This window comes from Nilaparvata lugens, chromosome 2 (genome assembly GCF_014356525.2).
Source record: "Nilaparvata lugens isolate BPH chromosome 2, ASM1435652v1, whole genome shotgun sequence".
NCBI classification, from domain to species: Eukaryota; Metazoa; Arthropoda; class Insecta; order Hemiptera; family Delphacidae; genus Nilaparvata; species Nilaparvata lugens.
This window is the reverse complement of record NC_052505.1, coordinates 79422109-79443179: the sequence shown is the minus strand read 5'-3', so window position 1 is coordinate 79443179 and position 21071 is coordinate 79422109. Positions and strand designations below refer to the sequence as shown.

At 34.0% G+C, this 21071-nt stretch overlaps 1 protein-coding gene across 6 annotated transcripts in view; it reads right to left on the bottom strand.

The window, feature by feature from the left end:
* Window positions 1-21071, bottom strand: part of LOC111057538 (ADAMTS-like protein 1) — a 323119-nt gene that overhangs the window by 285145 nt on the left and 16903 nt on the right. For 5 of the 6 annotated variants that reach the window (XM_039421841.1, XM_039421845.1, XM_039421843.1 and 2 more), the window contains exons 2-3: window positions 12324-12375; window positions 10090-10091 (exon numbers count right to left, since the gene is read on the bottom strand). The gene's annotated coding sequence lies outside the window, so the exon portion shown is untranslated. The remainder of the gene's footprint in view (window positions 1-10089; window positions 10092-12323; window positions 12376-21071) is intronic. The other variant, XM_039421842.1, reaches the window with a different exon arrangement.

The window sequence follows — 21071 nt, the reverse complement described above, 5'->3', positions numbered from 1 at the left end:
TTATTACATTATTATTATTCAGCATAATCTCTTCCTAATGCCTACTCTTTCACTTGTATTCTCAAAACAATATTTTTAATGAATTGCAAGTGTTCTTAAATTGTTTTGATCATTTAACCTAGTTGTTTGTCAGTAAAAGCTTTGCATGCAGAACCTAATGACGGAACTTAATGCTGATGTCTCGCCTTATTGTCTTGTTCTTGATATGGAGATTAGATAAGGTTTAATAACAATAATAGATTGTGCTTTGAATTCTATCTATCTCACTTGGAAATGTATCTTCTACAGAAGTATAAAAGAAATGTATTGATTAGAAATGTTGTCCAATCACAGATTTATCAGAAATCGAAATACCGGTTTCGGTTGTTACACCAAAATAATCACGTGGAAATGTATCTTAAATAAACATAAACAGAAGTATAAGTAACATGTACTGAAAAAAATACTAGATATTGTCCAACCACGGTTTAATCAGGAATCGAAGTACCGGTTTCGGTTGCTACACCATTATCAATCTCCTCTGGTGAGCTTGAACTAAAAGTGAAGAGCAGTAGTAATCATACAAACATCCGAGCACTGTGATTGGTGGAAGCCTCAACCTATCAAGGTAAACCTCTGTCATTGGCCTACCAAGCCCTTTCCTAGCGATTCAGACAAAACCAAATGGCAATTCAAACAGATAAAACAGCAATGAGGGATCAACAATAATTTGAAACGCCATTTTGTTTTGTCTGAATCGCTAATTGGAAAGATCTAGCTAGGCCAATAGCAAACGTTGCCATTGATAGGTCACAACTTCCACCAATCCCATTGCTCTTCCAATGTATGAATACCGCTGATCTTCACTCTTAGTTTTAGATCACCAGAGATTGATAATGGTGTAACAATCGGAACCGATATCTTGAATCTTGATAGATCTGTGGTTGAAAATAGCTTGGTATTTTTATTCAGCATGGATAACTACCACAATATCACCTTAACAACTACTCAGAAAGTGAATAAGTGGAATGTATTCGAATGATAGGATAAGAAAGGTACCTCTAAAGATCGAACCTGTGTAGAGAATGTATAAATTTGGCTCATTTGATGAGTTGGAAGAAAAACCCGCCATAAGGTTCCGGTATATAGAATAAAGAGAACACAGTAGCAGATCATTCGCCTTTCAACTAAAGTAGAACAGGATAATCCAATCAGGTTGATAGCAAGGCATGTAATAGCCTCAATGAGACTCGTAAATGAGATTTGATCAGAAGCCCTAGTAAAAACCCTATAGAACAGGTAAATCTAGATAACTGCCAATTTGATCGCATATTCGTTAGAGGAAGCTACTACTTTAACCTTTTTCAACCAAATTTTTGAAACTAGCCCAACTGTTTGATTACAGAGTTCATATTTACATTGTAGCCTAATTCTATTTTCCAAGCGGCGGTTCATAATACACAAGAAGCTAGCTTTCTTATGAATGTGTTGAAGTAGGCTGAGCTACTCAAACTATTGTAAAATCTTCTTCTTTAAAGCTCTCACACTTAAACTGCAATAATATGAAAGCTGCTGTTTTATGCAAGCAATTGGCGCCTGGTAATGGGTGTGGATTAGGGGATTAATGTCTGCAGTATGCTCATCACGTTCAAATACAGTTTGTGTCTTTCGAGCCATAAAGAAGTTCTTTATTGCAGAGCTTACATACTCAGATTTGCTTCTCACTCTAGGTGCTAGCGCGAAAAAGCTACATTGCTTCATTATCCTACCGTTTTTATTTTTCTTTGCACTATGTGGAAGTCGTCTTGCAGGACCATGCACGAACATGCAATGGCTCTATTGTGGAACCCATTTACACCTATCCTAACAACTTAAGCTAGTTCCATACACATCGATTTTTGGAAGTTAGATTTTTTGCAGTCCTTATGAATCCTACCAGATTAAAAGGATTCGACAAACATGAACCTGTTTGACACCATATGATCAATCTAATAGAATTTATAAGTACGGCAAAAAATCTATGGGTGTGTAACTAGCCTAAAGTTACTAATTTATCAATGTAACTAGTATAAACAATGTATAGTACACACATGTCAAGGGACAATGTTATAAACGAGTTGTCCGTTGAAAAAATATCTCACTAAGCCTGAAATTTATATGAGTTTGAATTCTTCTTAGTCAAATAATAATAATAATAACTTTTTATTGTCAAAAACAATGTATAAAAAAGAAATTATAATTAATAATCAATAATCTAGAGACTAAGCTAATATAATAATTGATGAATCTTTGATTATTATATACATATTATATACAAATAGGTTTAACAAAATAAAAATATGATTATTTTTATATATTGCATGTCAAGAAATCAAATTCCAATCTCAAGTGGATGCAGCTTTGGTTTAAGATTGAATGTAAGTTTTTTTCACTCCCGCTTTTCCCAATATTTAATTATTAACACAGGGAGCATTCTACAATAAATTACTTAACAAATTATCCCGTTTCATTGGCTGATCATAGAGTGTTCTTAGTCAAGTGGTTGAGACTCAGAATCTGTTAAAACTCAGCCGGCCAAGATATTTTCTTTCTCGGCCGATCCCGTAACCAGATAAGCCATCGATTTAGAACTTGAATCTATGGCCTAGAACAATTTTCAAGTTATATCAGAAGCCCTGAATTGATCAGGTACGATTTTGAAAACCATCAGAACTGAGCTAACCAAGTTACTCGATATTGGTTTTTATTTTCATTCATTGAAATTAAATTTTCAAATTTGTTGGTCAGAATCTGAGATACCATTTAGTGAAGTCAGAATGGAGCCAAGTACATGGGATGAAATGTGTTGGAGGAAAGCAGTTTCAATCTGTAAGTGATATATTTTCCGATTATATGAGTCATGAATACAGTTGTAATTGAGTTTCGAATGATAACGCGGGTCTCACAGAAAGCCACGCCGTTTCGCTGAATTGAATTTGAGTTCCCTTATTTATTCAGTCAACTAACGGAATAACAGATTCATCCGAGCTACTGCAGCTGGAGTTGAAGTTGGCACTGACCGCGGTGGAGAACGATCTGATGTAGTTGTGCTAAAAGTTGTGCTTTCTGGTAAAGTTTGTGTTCTATTACCAAGCACATAACGGTATAAATCCTCCACTAAAGCTTATTCAACTCGGGTAAATGAAAAGCGGATAATTCTGTCTTTATTCTACGGGTTCAATCCGTCAAAAGCATTTTCTTTTCAAAGTTTTTATCCCTGCTTCAACCTTCAGTGTTTAATTTTTCCTTCTCCCCATAGCTTAGAACAGAGGAGAACTTATGTAATTATTTGTGAGTTTATAATTGATGTAGTTCATCTCAAGTAGTTGTTCCTTCTGAATGAAACAAATTGCACTCTTAAACCAATTTGTGTGGAGCTAAATGGATTTAGCTACCTTTTAGATTCCGAATATAATTCTCTGAAATCTGCTGACGTACTATTCCATTTAGCTCCATGAAATCAGTAGATGTGTGATATTTCTGTTATTCTTCTCATATTCTCCAGCGTAATTATTTATTTTGTGAAGTAATGCTTGGAAATATTGATTTTTTCCATTGAAAACCCCCATTTTCTCCTGGCTGCAGCTCTGAGAATCAAATCAAGTATAATTCAATGACATCACTTACATGACAAATTCCGTTAAACAAATGATACTACAGATCATTGAATACAATACTGTTTGCTTCAGAAAAATCTTGTCTGCAAACAAATCTATCTAAATCTATCTCAATCTATCAAGTCTTGATATCACTTGATTATTGATTTGAACCATTACGATCTCAGTACAGCCAAACTCAAAGTAAGAAGGTCATGAAAGTCTATTAAGCTCAGAAATGGAATTGCCTAGCTGTCTAGATTTGATCAAACATTCTCGATTATTGAGCTTGTGAATAATATTTTAGGTGGACTTTTTTATCGCTAAGCTGAATGAAGAAAAGGATACACTTGGGGAGAATTCAGGATATTGAGATGATACTTATATTGTGGATTGGAAGTCATTCATCTTATAAACGAGAAATTTTACAATTTTTTGAATCAAATCTGAGTTTGAATCTTATCCCAGTGTCTGATTGTTATTTAAACTGCAGTTGCAGTTAAAGAATGACTCCTGTTTTGCTTCTACTGGAATTGCTTTAATCATTGAAACAGCGACTTCATTCACGATAATGCAATTATTTGAATAATATTTGTCTTCTATGTTCGAGCAATACTCGAATAACAACAATCCAGAAAATGAAGACAAATCTAAACGTAGCAATTTGTGAAGAGAGAATAATAAGTCCAAGAGCAAGCATTTTCAGTTTTTCAGAAGGGTTTGTCGGATTAAAGGGGATTATTTCGAAGAGTGTTGTAAAGGATGTCTCAAACTTGAGTAAGAAGAGGTGAGTGATTCTCCCACCCTCTCTCACTCACTCTATCTCTTTCCCACCCTCTCTCTGACACTCGGCGTTTAACATTCAGCAATGTGACGCAGCATGGTCGATAAGAATGCACACTGAGTGGTTAGACTCCCCTCTCTCTTCGTCATAACTATTTCGTCGGTTACCTACATCAATTTCCTCGAAGGTTGAGCTTAGCGTCTTCCATCCTATTATTCAATTCAACGTAGCTGAAAGGTATTGGAAAGCTAAAAATTGGACTATTGTGATGGAACAGACTTGAGAGGAGTGTATATTTTTTGAAATATAGAGGATGAAGAATTGAAATGAATTCTCAACGTACATGACTGTTTTCAAGCGTTCACCTTGAGAATATAGGGAGAATCGAATTCCTATAATTATATAGTTGAAAATATTATATTTGAAACTGTGAAGAAAAAACGACATGCATATCAAACAAGCAATCCATTTCCTTCAATTCACACTTTTCTTGTGAATAATCATAAAATTGCATAAGCTCTTCAATACTGAAACTTAGTTCTAAAATGAGTTGATATATAACTTTTTTCTGGGAAGAGTGTATATGGGAGTGGAATATAAAACATGGGATACGTGTTGAGTTATTGACATGGTCAATTTTGGTCAGTTATGGCCTTTTCTATCACGTTGAAGAATGATCACAATGGATATGAATAACAGAAATGATGTCCTTGTAGGACTATTATTTTATTCATATGTGAACTCAAGAAAATTAATGACTTGAGTAATTGATGATAGGCATGTAACAACTAAGTAACGATAAAGGATTTTTTAAAATTGTTATAATCTTTCATGTAATGTGCAATGAGGGAATCATGACTTTAATCTTGCTTGAAACATTTCACTATAACTAAAATACAATTTTTATTACCTTCTATCATACTGAATTCTCCATTAGGAGTCTTGATAGTCTCTGAAAGTATATGGAAGTACAATTGGAGAGTGGAAAAACTGGAACGCTATTTTTCTTAGTGATTATTCCCAGCTCTCAGTGGTCTAGTTTTATACTGAGGAAATAATTAGAGACACGTCAAATTGCCATTGTACCACTATTTCTTAGCGTATTCATGAATCAGGCCTCTGAATACTGTATTCATAAATAGGCTTCCATTACACTGGGGCACTAGAACCCACATTAACCTTGCGGCAATTATTTTGTTCATAAGCTCTACTGCACTGTTAGTGGCATACACAAACGATCAAAAAAATGTCGGACAGAAATGTTTTCAGCCTTCGGCTTACAGAGCTTTCTGTCTGGTTGTAAGTATTCTCGGAATGTGAAATCAGTGGGCTATTCCCCTACGTCACAGGATTCTGCAAAAGCCTCTCCGAAATGATGAATAGATAAAAGTTTGCTGGAACTGGATGGAAAAATGTGATGAACATTTTTTTCTGGATTGCATACAATTGGAATAATTTTTTGATTCTGCACGGTATATACAGGAATATAAACTCCGATGAATCATTTTCTGAAATTTGAGAGCCCAATAATAGTTGCATCAATAAATGTTTACATGTATACTGATAAGTATTCAACCCACAGGTGATAGATTGATTGATTATATGCCTTCAATAAGGAAGGAGTTGGCCTGCATCACAATTCATTACATCAACAATAACATTAAATTGTCACAAATAAATACTTCACAAAATAAAATTCCTACTGAAAAATTCAATTACAATGAAAAATTCTGAAACAAAAATAACACTAGTGAAGACAAATAATAAGAACGATCATATTCCTAGAATTCTTACTTCATTTATGATTTCTTATTGAAGTTCAAACCTATAGAGATGAAGTTGAATTTGGATTAACAAAGTCAGGTGCAGTGTGCAATCTGTACAATGATCCAGCTCTCTTCATTGACAGGGAATAAATCCCTATTTCCATAATCAAATTAATAGATTGGATTAATGATAATGTAATATGCAGAACAACATTTGGGTTATGAAAAGTTATGATAATGTAGAGGCTCACAAAAATAAGACTTATGAGAATGAGGGTCATGGAATAGAGGAGTTTGATACAACCACAAAGTAAAGAACAACTTTATTTGTTGTCATTTGTTATTATATGATATAAAATGAGAATGTGGGTCAGGAAATAGAAGAGGTTGATACAACCTCAAAGTAAAGAACAACTTTATTTGTTGTCATTTGTTATTATATGATATAAAATGAGAATGTGGGTCAGGAAATAGAAGAGGTTGATACAACCTCAAAGTAAAGAACAACTTTATTTGTTGTCATTTGTTATTATATGATATAAAATGAGAATGTGGGTCAGGAAATAGAAGAGGTTGATACAACCACAAAGTAAAGAACAACTTTATTTGTTGTCATTTGTTATTATATGATATAAAATGAGAATGTGGGTCAGGAAATAGAAGAGGTTGATACAACCACAAAGTAAAGAACAACTTTATTTGTTGTCATTTGTTATTATATGATATGAAATGAGAATGTGGGTAAGGAAATAGAAGAGTTTGATACAAACACAAAGTAAAGAACAAATTTATAAGTTGTCATTTGTTATTATATGATATAAAATGAGAATGTGGGTCAGGAAATAGAAGAGGTTGATACAACCTCAAAGTAAAGAACAACTTTATTTGTTGTCATTTGTTACGATTTATAACAAATGGAAAAATATATAACAACTAAATTTGTTTTTTTATTTACTTCAAAAGTGAAGAACAAGAGTATCCTTATTTTGTGATACAACTAAAAGGAAATAGAATGATGGTAAATGGGATGAGTGGAAAGAAGAGGAGAACCAAAATGAGTCCCAGAAGATGTAGATGGGATGAGTGCAAATGAAGAGGACAGGATGAGTCCGAGAAGAACTACTGACCAGTGCAGTGTGCGACTGACCAATCCAACTGATTAGTCAGCTCTGGTTGGCAGACCGCTGGGTGCTTAGGGGTGTTTTGGTGGTGGGGGAAGAGTGAGAGGGGGGTAAGGTGACTGCGGAAACAACTACAGTGACCGAGCGAACTGGGCCAATTATCCCGCGCCGAAATTGAACCATAAACAGACGGCCAGACGATGTCATACAAACATGCTAATAACAGGTCCCTGCGCGTGCGGGGCTCATCTCACCTCTACATACACACACATGTCTTGATGCTGCACAGACACAGCACAACACCGCACTGCACAGACACTGATGAACAGCGCTCAACTCGTGTATACTGTCTGAATTCTGCAGTAGTTGACCTGCTGAACAAGGGTATTGCGCGCGTATTGTCCCTATTTAAATTGACGCCGAAATAGATTAGGCACAGTAATAATATATTACTCGACTGCGCTACAATATTGTACAATGCTGATGGTGTATTCTTCATTAGTGATCGATCTGTAGTGTGGATTGGACGACACCTGGAAACATATTCACGAGCTTTGAACATTGATTTTTGTTGTGTGGTTGGCATAAAATTCTAATTAGTTCATAAAGAATATTTTATTAGGAAAAAATTAAGTAACGTTGCTTGAATCAATAATTAGTATGAAAATCTGAAAAAAGGTTCAAACTATTTGAACAGGTGGATTACTTTTCAAGAAATCAGCAATGATTTCTTTTCAAGTGGATTACTTTACTTTTCAAGATAAAGTGAAATAATTTTGCCAATCAATGTTTCGGTATACGATTATATTAACTCGAAAGACTGCTCCATGAATAGTAGGGGAGAATGAAATCAATTTATACGACTATTTAAGCTCCACTGGCTGTGGAATATTGTCTATGAGAATGAAAAAATTCTTTAGTTTTAACAAATTCCAAGTTTTTGAACAGGTCACTCCCGTGTTATCGGATAGGCACGTTAAACTGTCGATCCCGGCTAAAGTATGACAGTCGTAAGGCCTATTGACGGCTTAAATGATATATTCAGGTGAGGTGGAACTTCCACCAATAAAAGTCATACGAATATTATCATTATTTAAGGAATCCTTATATTTCATAACATTATAAAATTTACTCTATTCTTCTCAACATCTGATTCCGAATTATTGAAAGGCATTGTTTATTTGGCCGTTTATTGATGATATTGTGATTTATTCTTGGTTGAGAAAATTATCGCTAACTCTGATCGCATGAATTGGAACTCAAATTATCGACCATATAAGTTTCAAACGACGATGTCTTGAGTGTGAGAAAACATGCACCCTAATCGGTTTCGAAGAGCAATTTTTTGATACCACCAGAGACCAGACACTATATAGTCATAAAAATCCCTATTTGTCGACCCTTGACAACAAATGACACATCCAACGATATTGTAATAGCTATCAACCTCTCAATCTAACTCGAAAGGATTTACTCTACAATCTTCATCTCAAAAGAGTTTCTTTTTGGAGCATGAACATTCAAGTGCATTGTAATCCAGGGCATTCTATACTTGATTATTCAGGAAATAATTATTGATCTTCATTCATGACAAGAGCATTAATCACATTGATCTCTGATGGGGATGGTTTCTGATAGGAATCGCTCTAATTTGAAGAGAGGAGTGTTTTCTACTGTAGAAATTGAGAAATGTACGTAAATCCTCTCGTCAAACTTGCTCGATCCATGATTGATTGATTGATTGATTAGCTGCCTTTATTTAAAAACCTAGAAGGGCGAAGTTAGAGTGATGCCGGCCATCTTTTACACCCTCAAATCCATGATGAGATCCTCAGATCTATGATAAGGAAAAGAACAAGATGATGGCGTTGATGATGAGAACGAAATGAGGAAATCCATGATAAAGTGAGAAAGCAAACAATCTTGAACTTATTTTGTGAGACACTAGCCCGATGTATCTAAATGTTCATGGAATAGGCCACTCGATTATTCTTTCAACTCCAAGATACACTTAAGGCAAGTACCTACACTAAAGAATGCACAGCTGAATGTTCCACCAAATTCATAATTATGACGGCTATAGAATTAGACCAAACTGATAGGATTTGCTACAAGTCAATCAAAATCAATCACTATTCTTACCTAGTGCTCTCACATAGGAACGAACTCAATTACCTGGATACAGGTGTCACGAATGAAGATTAACGAAAATCTCTACCTCTGGACTGTTTATTTCAAATTAATGATGGAAGCAGTTTTGGGATAATGCCTGTTGTTTACACCTGAATTGTATCTGTTCATGGACATAAATAAATAAATGAATAAATTCAACTTTTAAAAAAGTAATAAAATGAGTTTATAAACCTGAGTGGATTTAGTTACTCTGAAGATTTACGAATGTGTGTACATTGTGTACTATTCTATTCATTTAGTATGCATTGATGCCTATGTGTGTGTGCATTACTATTCCGGTTATTTAGAATGCAAAGGCTCGACCAGCGCGATAGTCGAGTTAAGTCAGTGAACAGTATAGCAGCACCAATAGCAGCAGCAGCAGCAGAAGCAGCAACAGAAGCAGCCAGAGCTGGCCATGAGCAAACAAAACCCAAGTGCTACAACTGTGCTGCAGCGATAAGAGCGCTCAATGCCTTCAAATCGTATAAAAGAGGAAAGAACCCAGATAAGCGATGAAATTCTAGGCTTTTGTTCCTGAATATCCCTTCACGTCGACACAAAAGACGTGTGAATCGGCATTTGAAACACTCACTGAGTGATTATGATATTCTGTTCATGGTATGAGTCACATCTATGATAGATATATTATCATATGGGTACTTTTCTAAGGGTTGAAGTAGCTACCTGCTACACCATGACTGAAAGTTTCGTTATGAATAATCAGGGCATTGCTTTTCTCTACCGTATAGGATCGGTTATGACTCTATTCTAGTACTGGTAGCTACAGATAAAACCAATCTTGTATGCTCTGTGGGCACTAGTGTATTAACAGAGTGGGAAATTTTCCCAAATTGATCATCAATCAATCTTGGAAGTAATCTATAATGCATCAAATTGATGTGAATAAATAAACATCCAAATAAATGAAGAACATTGAACAAACCAGTAAGGTTTTAATATTCCTTGTTTCATTTCGAACTGCAAACTGAAGCAGTCATTGAGTTGAAAACTTCAAGTGATCTAAATAGTGACAATAACGTTTTTCGCCCCACTTGGATGTAATGAGCTGGTTTTCGTGCGTCATATGGAGGCCGAAAATGATTGTTTTCTGACCAGGCCGGTAAAAGTTTTACGGCCCTAGGGCTGTAAAATAACCTTGAAGTCAGCTGATTCTGATTTGATGTGAACGTGTTTACAAAATGGTTTATGAAACGGAATCAGTTTATGCTTCTACAATTTAATAAGTATTCTGCAATAAGATACTATCATTTTATTTGGATGAATAAAATACAGATAAGATATATATTATAAACTATTCAAATTCGATTTTCAGAGTAGGATACAACTTGTAACCTAAACTTCCGAGGTCAATGACAATAAGCATTGTTGACGTTGACATTCATATTGGCCAAATTTCAAGTGTGCTAAAACAGCTGATCAAAAAACTTCATTATTTGTGTTTATTATTCAAGAATTGAAACATTTTTAATAATATCATCTTATTGTCATTTGGGAGAATAAAAAGTATAAACTCAACCTCTTACATAATTGAACATAATCTTTTAGGTTATTTAGACAAATCAGAATAAAAAATAAAAATACTTGGACAATTTCCTAATATTCAGATTACCTCAGATTTTCTAGAGCTATGACCTTCCTGTTTTGCTTTCGAAAGTGCCTTATAAACAATTATTCTCATATTTATATTGTTTAATTTTCTGTGTGGAGGAAAATAACGTTCTCACCATGGGCAAAAATGTTTTTTCGCCCCACTTGGATGTAATGAGCTGGTTTACGTGTGTCATATGGAGGCCGAAAGTGATTGTTTTCTGACCAGGCCGGTAAAATTTTTACGGCCCTAGGGCTGTAAAATAACCTTGAAGTCAGCTGATTCTGATTTGATGTGAACGTGTTTACAAAATAGTTTATGAAACGGAATCAGTTTATGCTTCTAGAATTAAATAAAGTTTTTGCAATAAGATACTATCATTTTATTTGGATGAATGAAATACAAATAATGAGATATTATAAACTATTCAAATTCAATTTTCAGAGTATAATAGAATCTAACCTCAAACCTCCTAGTACAGCGTTTATCATGGAACATGGTGGATAAACGGAATCATTTTATGCTTTTAGAATTCAATAAAGTATTCTGTAATAATATACTATCATTTTATTTGGATGAATAAAATACAGATAAGATATATATTATAAACTATTCAAATAATTCTATTTTCAGAGTAGGATAGAACTTCTAACCTAAACTTCCGTTGACATTCAGATTGGCCAAATTTCAAGTGTGCTAAAACAGCTGATCAAAAACTTTTCATTCTTTGTGTTTATCATTCAATAATCAAAACATTTATAATAATATCATCTTATTGTCATTTGGAAGAATAAAAAGTATAAACTCAACCTCTTACATAATTGAACATAATCTTTTAGGTTATTTAGACAAATCAGAATAAAAAATAAAAATACTTGATATTCAGATTACCTCAGATTTGCTAGAGCTATGACCTTCCACTTTTGCTTTCGGAAGTGCTTATAATAGACAATTATTCTCATATATATATTGTCTATTTTCCTGTGTGGCGAAAAATAACGTTCTCACCATGGGCAAAAATGTTTTTCCGGCTCTCAATCTTTTCTAGTCCTCGGCCTACGGCCTCGGACTTGAAAACCGATTTCGAGCCAGAAAAGTCCCATTTTCGGCCCTAGGTGCGAAATATACTATTCCGGAAAAGTCTCATTTTCGGCCCTAGGTGCGAAATATACTATTTCACCTGAGTTATAGTGAATGATGTGATAAAAAATGAAGATTGGACATAATGTGGATAAGATAATATTGAGCTCTTACCTTTTTATTCAGTTATCCGTTTCAATAATACCTTCCCAGGTTCCCCAGCGATCTGTAAAACAGAACTTCAGGTTAAAAATATCAACACGATACTTAATAGATAAGTGAAGTCCACAATGAAACCCACAAGAGTTTTGATGATATTTAAAAAATATTGCAGTTCAATTTTCCAAGTAATGAGATCAATAAATATCATTTACATGAGTGGAACACGTTTTGACAAATTATCTATACCATGAAATGAATGTTGATTGAGTAATTTTTTAATTTGCCTTAAACATTTTAGTATGAAATTGTTATCTATACGAAAATCTAAATTCAACATTCTGAACAGTAATGAGAGAAATTTATACATGTTGATTTTTGAATCGGAAAATCTAACTGCAACACTGTGAACAGTAATTTGGAGCACGAGTGTGAATTCATAACTAGAATCTAATTTGGGAGCATTTGTGAATCAACTAATCCGAGATCTGTGAAAGTAATGGGAAGTTAGTCTCTAATTACGGTCGTTTGTGACTGGCGAAAGGTTCATTAATACCAAGCTCAAATTGTGACAAATCAGGCTACTCTGATTAATGAGCGCGAGTGCGTGAAAAATAGCAATCAGACATCGTTATCGCATTACGCTCTACAAAGCCAGCTAAGCTCGCCAGCGGTATTAATAAACACGTCACAGACAAGAGATCAAAGTGGAAAACATGAGAGAAATATTTTCCCAATGATTTCTACCGAACCTCTGTATGTTTCCCGAATCATGGTCATAAAATAATATTCCTTTAATGCATCATATATATGTAAGGTAAAGTGGAACTCCAACTTTTATTTGATGTACAAGTGAAAATTATCAATGATTCTGTAATATATATTCATGTAGTTCATGGAAATTCGAGTTTTCCAATCAAACTTGTAATATAACCTACAATCAAAATATTGATCATAATAGATCATTGATCATTGTATAGTAATTGATAATTCAGTGCGCGAAAATTGCCAAATTAGAAATTGGAAATTAGTTGAATGCGTATCCCCAGTTTCAAACACAAATCAATCAATTTTTATTCCAATCAACACAATACAATATGAATGAAAGAAATCAAAACACAAAAAAAATACAATCAAGAATAAATTTCCAATGAAATACAACAACAGGCATCATGGCAGGGTGTGCTGAAAAGAAAGAAAGGAGGAAAAATACCTAGCCAACTATGGTTGCCCATGTAATAGGCCGGTAGAGGGTATAAAAGTAAGGAAAGAAGGGGTGAAGAGGAGAAGAAAAAGGAAATTATTGGAGAAGATAGTAGAAAAAAAAGAAAAAATGTGCAAAAATTGTAAGCGAGCCCACTTTCAACAAATGTATCTAAAAAAATGGCCTTGCAAACAGTTGTAGTTAGATCAGAAATCTCGAGATTAATACGTCGATATGGGAGAAAAAGTTATTGTAGGTACATGTTTTTAATCTCTAGTTCAGTTTTTCTGCTAATCTTAGAGTCTATGAGGTGATGTGACAAGTGAAAATTATCAAAGATTCTGTAAGTTCATGTAGTATTCAGTCAAGTTCATGAGTTTTCCAATCAAACTTGTGATATAACCTACAATCAGAATATTGATAATAATAGAATATAGCTTTAATTGGATGTTTGGAATAATTATTGTATAGTAATTGATAATTCAGTGCGCGAAAATTGCCAAATTAGAAATTGGAAATTAGTTGAATCCGTATCCCCAGTTTCAAACTCAAATATTGCTCATAATTGGAAATAATAGATCTTCCGGTTGGATACGATTGCGGAAATAATTTTAAATGAAAAATAAATTGTGAACGAAATTCGAAGCCTATTTTATCTAGCGACTTGTAATTTGATGAAACTTGTAACCAAACTACTGTAAAATTATCAATATGATTGAACAGTCACTACATTGAATGAGCATTCATATTGATAGTCATTGATCGTGTCTGAAATTCATGTAATCACAAACTTGAATGAATGAATCCCTTATGAAGTTATGTATTCGATCGGATTGTCAACTTTTCAAAGCATATAGAATAGAAGGAAAGATGTGAATTAGTTTTCCCAAGTGGATAGTATAGTTGAGGCAGATAGATGAAACCATAGAGAAATATAGCACATCTTTATACATATTTTCTCTATGATATAACTTACACAAAATTTTGATAAAATTATAATTTATGAATGCATTATTCATATTCATGATTTGAAAAAGAATAGAGGACAACCATGACATCAATGTTGGATTACAGCAGGAACTGCTATTATTAATTCACATGAATTTTTCAAAAAAAAAAAATAAAGTCTAACAGTTTATTTTCAAAACTTTTAGGCTCAAAAGTTACTAACTCTGCCAAAGAGATTTTTCTGGAAAACAATTTGTCATTTAACATGAGATATGATTGGAAACATCTAATAGCCAGCAAGCTTATGAAGAATAATGGAAAAATAAATTATTGCTAGTACTCTTAACTGAAGACTGAAAAAATACTGTAATCTATGGAATATGAATGAATAACTTCCTAGTTAAAACTAACTAGGGAATAAACTGGAGAATCCCAAGAATAAGTAATACTTCCATGTCTCTGTTTATTGTTCGCAGAGAGAAAATTGAGATTGTGTAGCACTGTATGTTATAAGCGAGTACAAGCTGATGATTCTCCAGTCTACAGCAACAAAATGGTGTTGATCTCATAATTGTTAAGAACGCTACTTTTCGGGGACAGTATGAGAACTTGGAATAGCTGCTATGACTTTTACTTGAGAACAGTCTAGTCACTTTCAACGTTCTGATCCTGATATTCCTGAGCCCTGTAGTCGTTGCAACTCTGTCAAGAAGAATATTAGCATAACTTTAATAGCTAGCTAGTAAGCTGGAATCCGTTTATGAACAAACTTCGAAGCAAGTTCATAATTGCAGCCCGTTCCCCTGCAAGTTTCTTAGAGACAACGATGAAGTCTACCCTATAATAGAGGAGGGGATCACACACGTATCGATTCTTTCAGAGAAGACAACAATTGTCCATCAATAAAAACTGTTACAGTAATAATTTATGTTAATTAAAGTTCAGACTCATATTTGAAAATATTAATCGATCGTTTAGATTGAGTTTTGGCGATTCATAGAGCGGAGAAAGCCATTATAGACTCAATGGATATTATGGTATAATTATGAAACAAAAAGCTACAGAAAAATGAAAAGGCATCAATAATTCTTCGAAAGAAAGAAACGTAGGAATATTGTCGAACAATGTGAAGACAAATGAAAATGGTCGCAGATAATGGAGTGTTCCTATTTCTCTTTCTGGAAATTAGACTTAATACAACTTAACAAATATTCTAATCTATAGTTTTCTCAGTTTTGCAGATATTTGATAAAGGCTTACCACAGTCTTTAAATCATTATTCATATGTTGTAATGTCTCTAATTATTGGTGAATTGATGAATTATGTCCAAGATGGCAGAGAAAAATTCTAAGACGATAGAAAAGTAGTTTTTTCAATTCAAATTAGATCGCCAATGAAAACTACTGTCAAATAATCCATGTGAAAGAAATATTAAGCTGTTTCCATTATTTTTACCAACTCTGTATATAATTATTATTTCGACAGTCTAGCGTATACCGTTTTGTGCTAATGTTTGTTTGTGCAACGCACGATTTCCATTTTGCTGGAACCTAATCAGGGTGAGCGAATCGATAATATTATTCCTGCAATGATCTATTTTTGAAAAGATGAAGTGGCCTGTGTAGATAATATTACGTAGCTAGTTGTTAAACGCTGGGCAAACTTTATGAGGTCAAAACGCTGAGGATAGTAGGTGAAAATTGGGGTGAGAGAGAAGGGAACAGCGTGCAAGGGAGAAAAAAGCTGAATTTTGAGTGAAATGTGAGTGGCCCTGCAAACAGAGTGTGTTGACACAGGATCATTGGGTCCTGTGCACCTAATTCCAACTCGGCCCTTTCCCTTCGGCCCTAGCTATTACCATAGGGACTGTCCTCATCCTCCGCTTCTGCCCTCTTCTGTCCCTCTTTAGCATTTACCCCACGAACAGTACTCGTCAGGGTCCGGTCTGTTATCGTATTATCGAAATAGCCCTTGGATTTCACCCACCCCCAAAACATGCATCAAACACATGCCATCCGCACAAGCTGGCTCGCTCACATCATTCTATTTCGCGGTGAACATCTTTCCCAAAATTTATCCTACTTTCTAGTAATTCAGTGAAGCATACAACAAATGTAAAACTCTATCATTTCATCCATAAGATAATGTAAAATAAGTCATCTGTTTGTATTGTTTCTCTAATAGACTAGAGATATTAAGGCTGTGCAAAGGCTGAAAATAAACTTTCTACTCGTGATATTTTTCAAAGTTTTTCAATTTGTATATCATTAAGCTATCAAAATGAGGAAGTTTTGTCAGGAAAACATTTTTTCCCGATCATTACTTTTTGAGATATGAGCGACTGAAGATTGAATTTTTGGGACAGAACATTTCAAATTCAGTACGATATAAATCCATGAGATTTAGAGGATGGATTCTTCATGGTATTTTTGATCTAGTAAAACAAAAATTTTCTGAAGATATCAATTTTTCAAAAAGTTATTCAATTTACAAAAAATAACTCAACTAAAAGTTATTTTTGGTTATTTTTAGTAAATTGAATAACTATCTTAAAAATTGATATTTCAGAAAATTTTTGTTCTATTAGATCAACAATACCATGAAGAATCCATCCTCTAAATCTCATGGATCTATCTCTTACCAAATTTGAAATGTTCTGTCCCGAAAATTTAAACTTTAGGCGCCCATATCTTAAAAAGTAATTATGAGAAAAAATGTTTTTCTGAGAAAACTTTTCCATTTTGATAGCTTGATGATATACAAATCAAAAAACTTTGAAAAATATCACTAGTAAAAAGTTTATTTTTCGCCTTTGCACAGCCTTAATATCAATAGATCAATAATTGATTGAGTCAGAGAGAATCATCGTTATTATTGTGATTGTTACTAAACTTTACCTAATTCTAGTGAGACACGTAGTCCAGTTGACCTTGAAAATTATGACTTTAAAAGGCTCAGTGGTTGATACAATTCATTCAGACTTAGTTCTTAAACATTATCTTTTTTGATTGAACACCAAGTTTATTACTATACCTTCGAATATTTAAAAGAAGAGTACCAATTCAGATAGAAGTGTTAAGTTGTGTAAGTATTCAGAAATGTTTGGTTAAAACTCCGGCACTGTAGAAAGTATCAATGCATTGAAGATTGTGAATCCACTGAATTTGTTTTGTTTTCATCGTATGGCTTCTGTTAATGGACTAGTTAATTGAATTGCCGATTCTTAGTGGAGCCAATTTGTAGAAACATGGGAGTTTCTGAAGCTTCTCAATTTCCTGGACATATTATTCTGTTAGAATAGGAAAAATTATATAAAATAAATTCATACAAAAGTAGGGAAAGGCCTTTGAGTGGGAAAGCCTGCCAAGGTAGGCAACCAGCACAGCATCAAATTATTTCGTTTTCAATGTATGAAAATAATGAGTCTTGAATGACAATGATTAGTCTAGTATTTACAAATTTCGAACAATAATTATACGTTTTGAGTATTGAACTGTTAATAATGATGATGTAATTACTTTCTCAATCATAGCCTCAATCATAGCCTCAATCATAGCTTCAGTATTACTGAAGCTGCTCAATATCAATCAAATTTGTAAAACAATCGTTGCTATGGAAAGGATCTTGAGTATTGAGTATTGAAGTTTCACAATTTCCATGTTGAGGATAATCATTTCTATTTTTCAATCGAAATATCATTTTGCTGTCATTGGATCATGAGAGTATAATCATGGACTAAATTAACAAATCTGTGGCATAATGTTGTTTTAAATCTGTTGTTCTAGTAGTTCTGTGAACAGTAGACCTCACGCAGTTTCCTCATCCACAAATATCTAATGTCACCTGTTTGAAATGTTAACATTAACAGAATGAATGCAAAATTCTGAGGTGAAGTAGTCTTGCTCGAGTTCGCGCTGTATATTAATGAGACCATGAGACAGCTAATGAAAGAGCGGCTATGAAGTACGATTGAATACAAAGCGCATGCGCCGTTAAACAGTGGATTTCTCTTGGGTCACTCCAGCCATCTGTGTAATCCACTTGTCAGCTGATCGATTATAAATAATATCTATAGTTTGATTAATCCTATCTTCAGAGAAGATGATATATATAGTGATATCGGAGTATGGAGGAATTTCTTTTCCTTTCATATTAAATGCAAAATTTCAAAAAACCTTGTGTATACATCGACGCTTAGTTGAAAAAGGAATATTCCTGCCAAATCTCAATCAATGTGTTTACATTCTATCATTGCGTTACATACAGACAGACAAAAGAAAATTCGAGTTAAAACATAGACCTCACTACGTTCGGTCAATAATGTTCAATCAGTCCTCGATAATCAAAAAGAGTAGCATGTAATAGAATTTTGAATGAGCTATCACGAAATTCATATATTAATAAATTATTGGATTGATATTGAGGAGAATGAAAAGTTTTCATATTCAAATCATGTTGCTGCTCAAATATAGCGTTAAGTCTTCCAAAACTTCCTTTTCTCAATAACTTTCCGTCGATGTCCACTCTCTGCATGTCCTGTCTCTATCAATGTCCTTGTATAAACTGCTCTTGTAATTTGACGCAAAAACAATTGAGTACTGTTTTAGAGTGTTTAAAAGTCATATGTTCCAGATTTCCGGATATTCACTACAATATTTTTTACTTTCCTTGCCCTATTACCATAGGTAAGGAAAATATTGCTTTCCGAAAAAAATTAAGGTACCCCAATTTCTATATTTCTATACGTTTCAAGATCCCCTGAGTCCAAAAAAGTGGTTTTTGGGTATTGGTCTGTATGTGTGTGTGTGTGTGTGTGGTGTGTGTGTGTGTGTGGTGTGTGTGTGTGTGTGTGTTGTGTGTGTGTGTGGTGTGTGTGTGTGTGTGTGGTTGTGTGTGTGTGTGTGTGTGTGTGTGTATGAGTGTTTGTGCGTCTGTGTACACGATATCTCATCACTCAGTTAACGGAGTGAATTGAAATTTGGAACGTAAGGTCCTTACAATATAAGGATCCAACACGAACAATTTTGATGAAATGCGATTCAAGATGGCGACTAAAATGGCGAAAATGTTGTCAAAAACAGGGTTTTTCGCGTTTTTCTCGAAAACGGCTCCAACGATTTTGATCAAATTCATATCTAAAAAAGTCATTAATGAGCTCTATCAACTGCCACTAGTCCCATATCTGTAAAAATTTCAGGAGCTCCGCCCCATCTATGCAAGGTTTGATTTTAGATTCCCAATTATCAGGCTTCAGATACAATTTAAACAGAAAATTCCAAGTGGATAAGATTGGGCATGAAAATCTCTACAATTGATGGCCAGTAACATTTTCACCTAAAATTGGAAATAAGCTCGAAGTTCGAGAAAATAAGATTATTCAATTTGCAAACTGTTGCTAGTGTTGATTCTATTAAATCTTTCACTATGAACAGATAGGAGACTTCATGTGTCTGCAGCGTTATTGCCCTGTCACCAGCTGGCTTAGATCTTCGAATAGTAGACTAATCTAGATGCGCGGGAACACTAGCGTTAGTTGATCAATCATAACGGCAAGGAAAGTTGTGTGAGTGCGCCACACCAGATTTTTTCAGTGAAGTACAGGCGATCTCACTGAGATTCGAGATCTAGATCACTCCTATTGATTCTTCATCTTCGACAAAAATCACGAAGTGTTAACATAACCTATTTTTGGACAATTTCTATCTAAATTTGGGACAGGAACAGTTTTGGGCTTTAAGCCTGCAGTTGTTTCTTTCCCAATCATTCATAATTGAGAATGATATCGTATGTATCGATGTATGAATAAATAAAGAAAAGAAGATAAAGTATTTTATAAAACCCAGTATGAATTGAAGTGAGATGAGGAGTCTAAAGCTTTTCTACAGTTTCTTATGAAGCATTGACATGTGGGCTAGAGAGAACAGTATATCATTATGGAACTTGACAGTCTCAAGATACATTGTGTAAAGTTTCCACTAGAAGGCCAAAGAAATGCTATATATCCTCTGAAATGCGGCTATCTGAACCATTTCCACGATATGAAATTTTCTCTTGGAAGGAAACTGATTCAACTTATTCAGTTATGGTTGATTCAAATTCGCAAGGAGAATTTAGCTAGTTTGAGGTATCTTATCGCTATAAATGAAATAGTTTCAGCTATTAATGCATTCCAGTGTCTATTCTTATTACGTTACTACGGACATAAGGATACATTTTCTTGTACAAGACTCACTCCGACGGATTCATATTCAGCATATCTTACAAGAACATAATATGAAGATTAATTTGAAATCAGATTCATATGTCTTCATTAGTTGGATCCTCAATAAGTTTCTTAATCAAATGAATCTGGAAATCTGAATCACAGCTCTAGAGTTCTGCATTTTTGATAACGTGATTTGAACATAATAATTGGGCTTCCATACTGAGACAGCTATTGAAAGAAGAAATAATAAATTTTGTATTATACATATTGTACATTGATTTCAGATTAATTTTAAAACTCCTTGAGAGTTACTATTACCGATGAAATTATCATATTATTCCTATCTACATAATTTATTAATCAGATAATCCTATTCATTATTCCTATCCAGTGATAACTAAATTT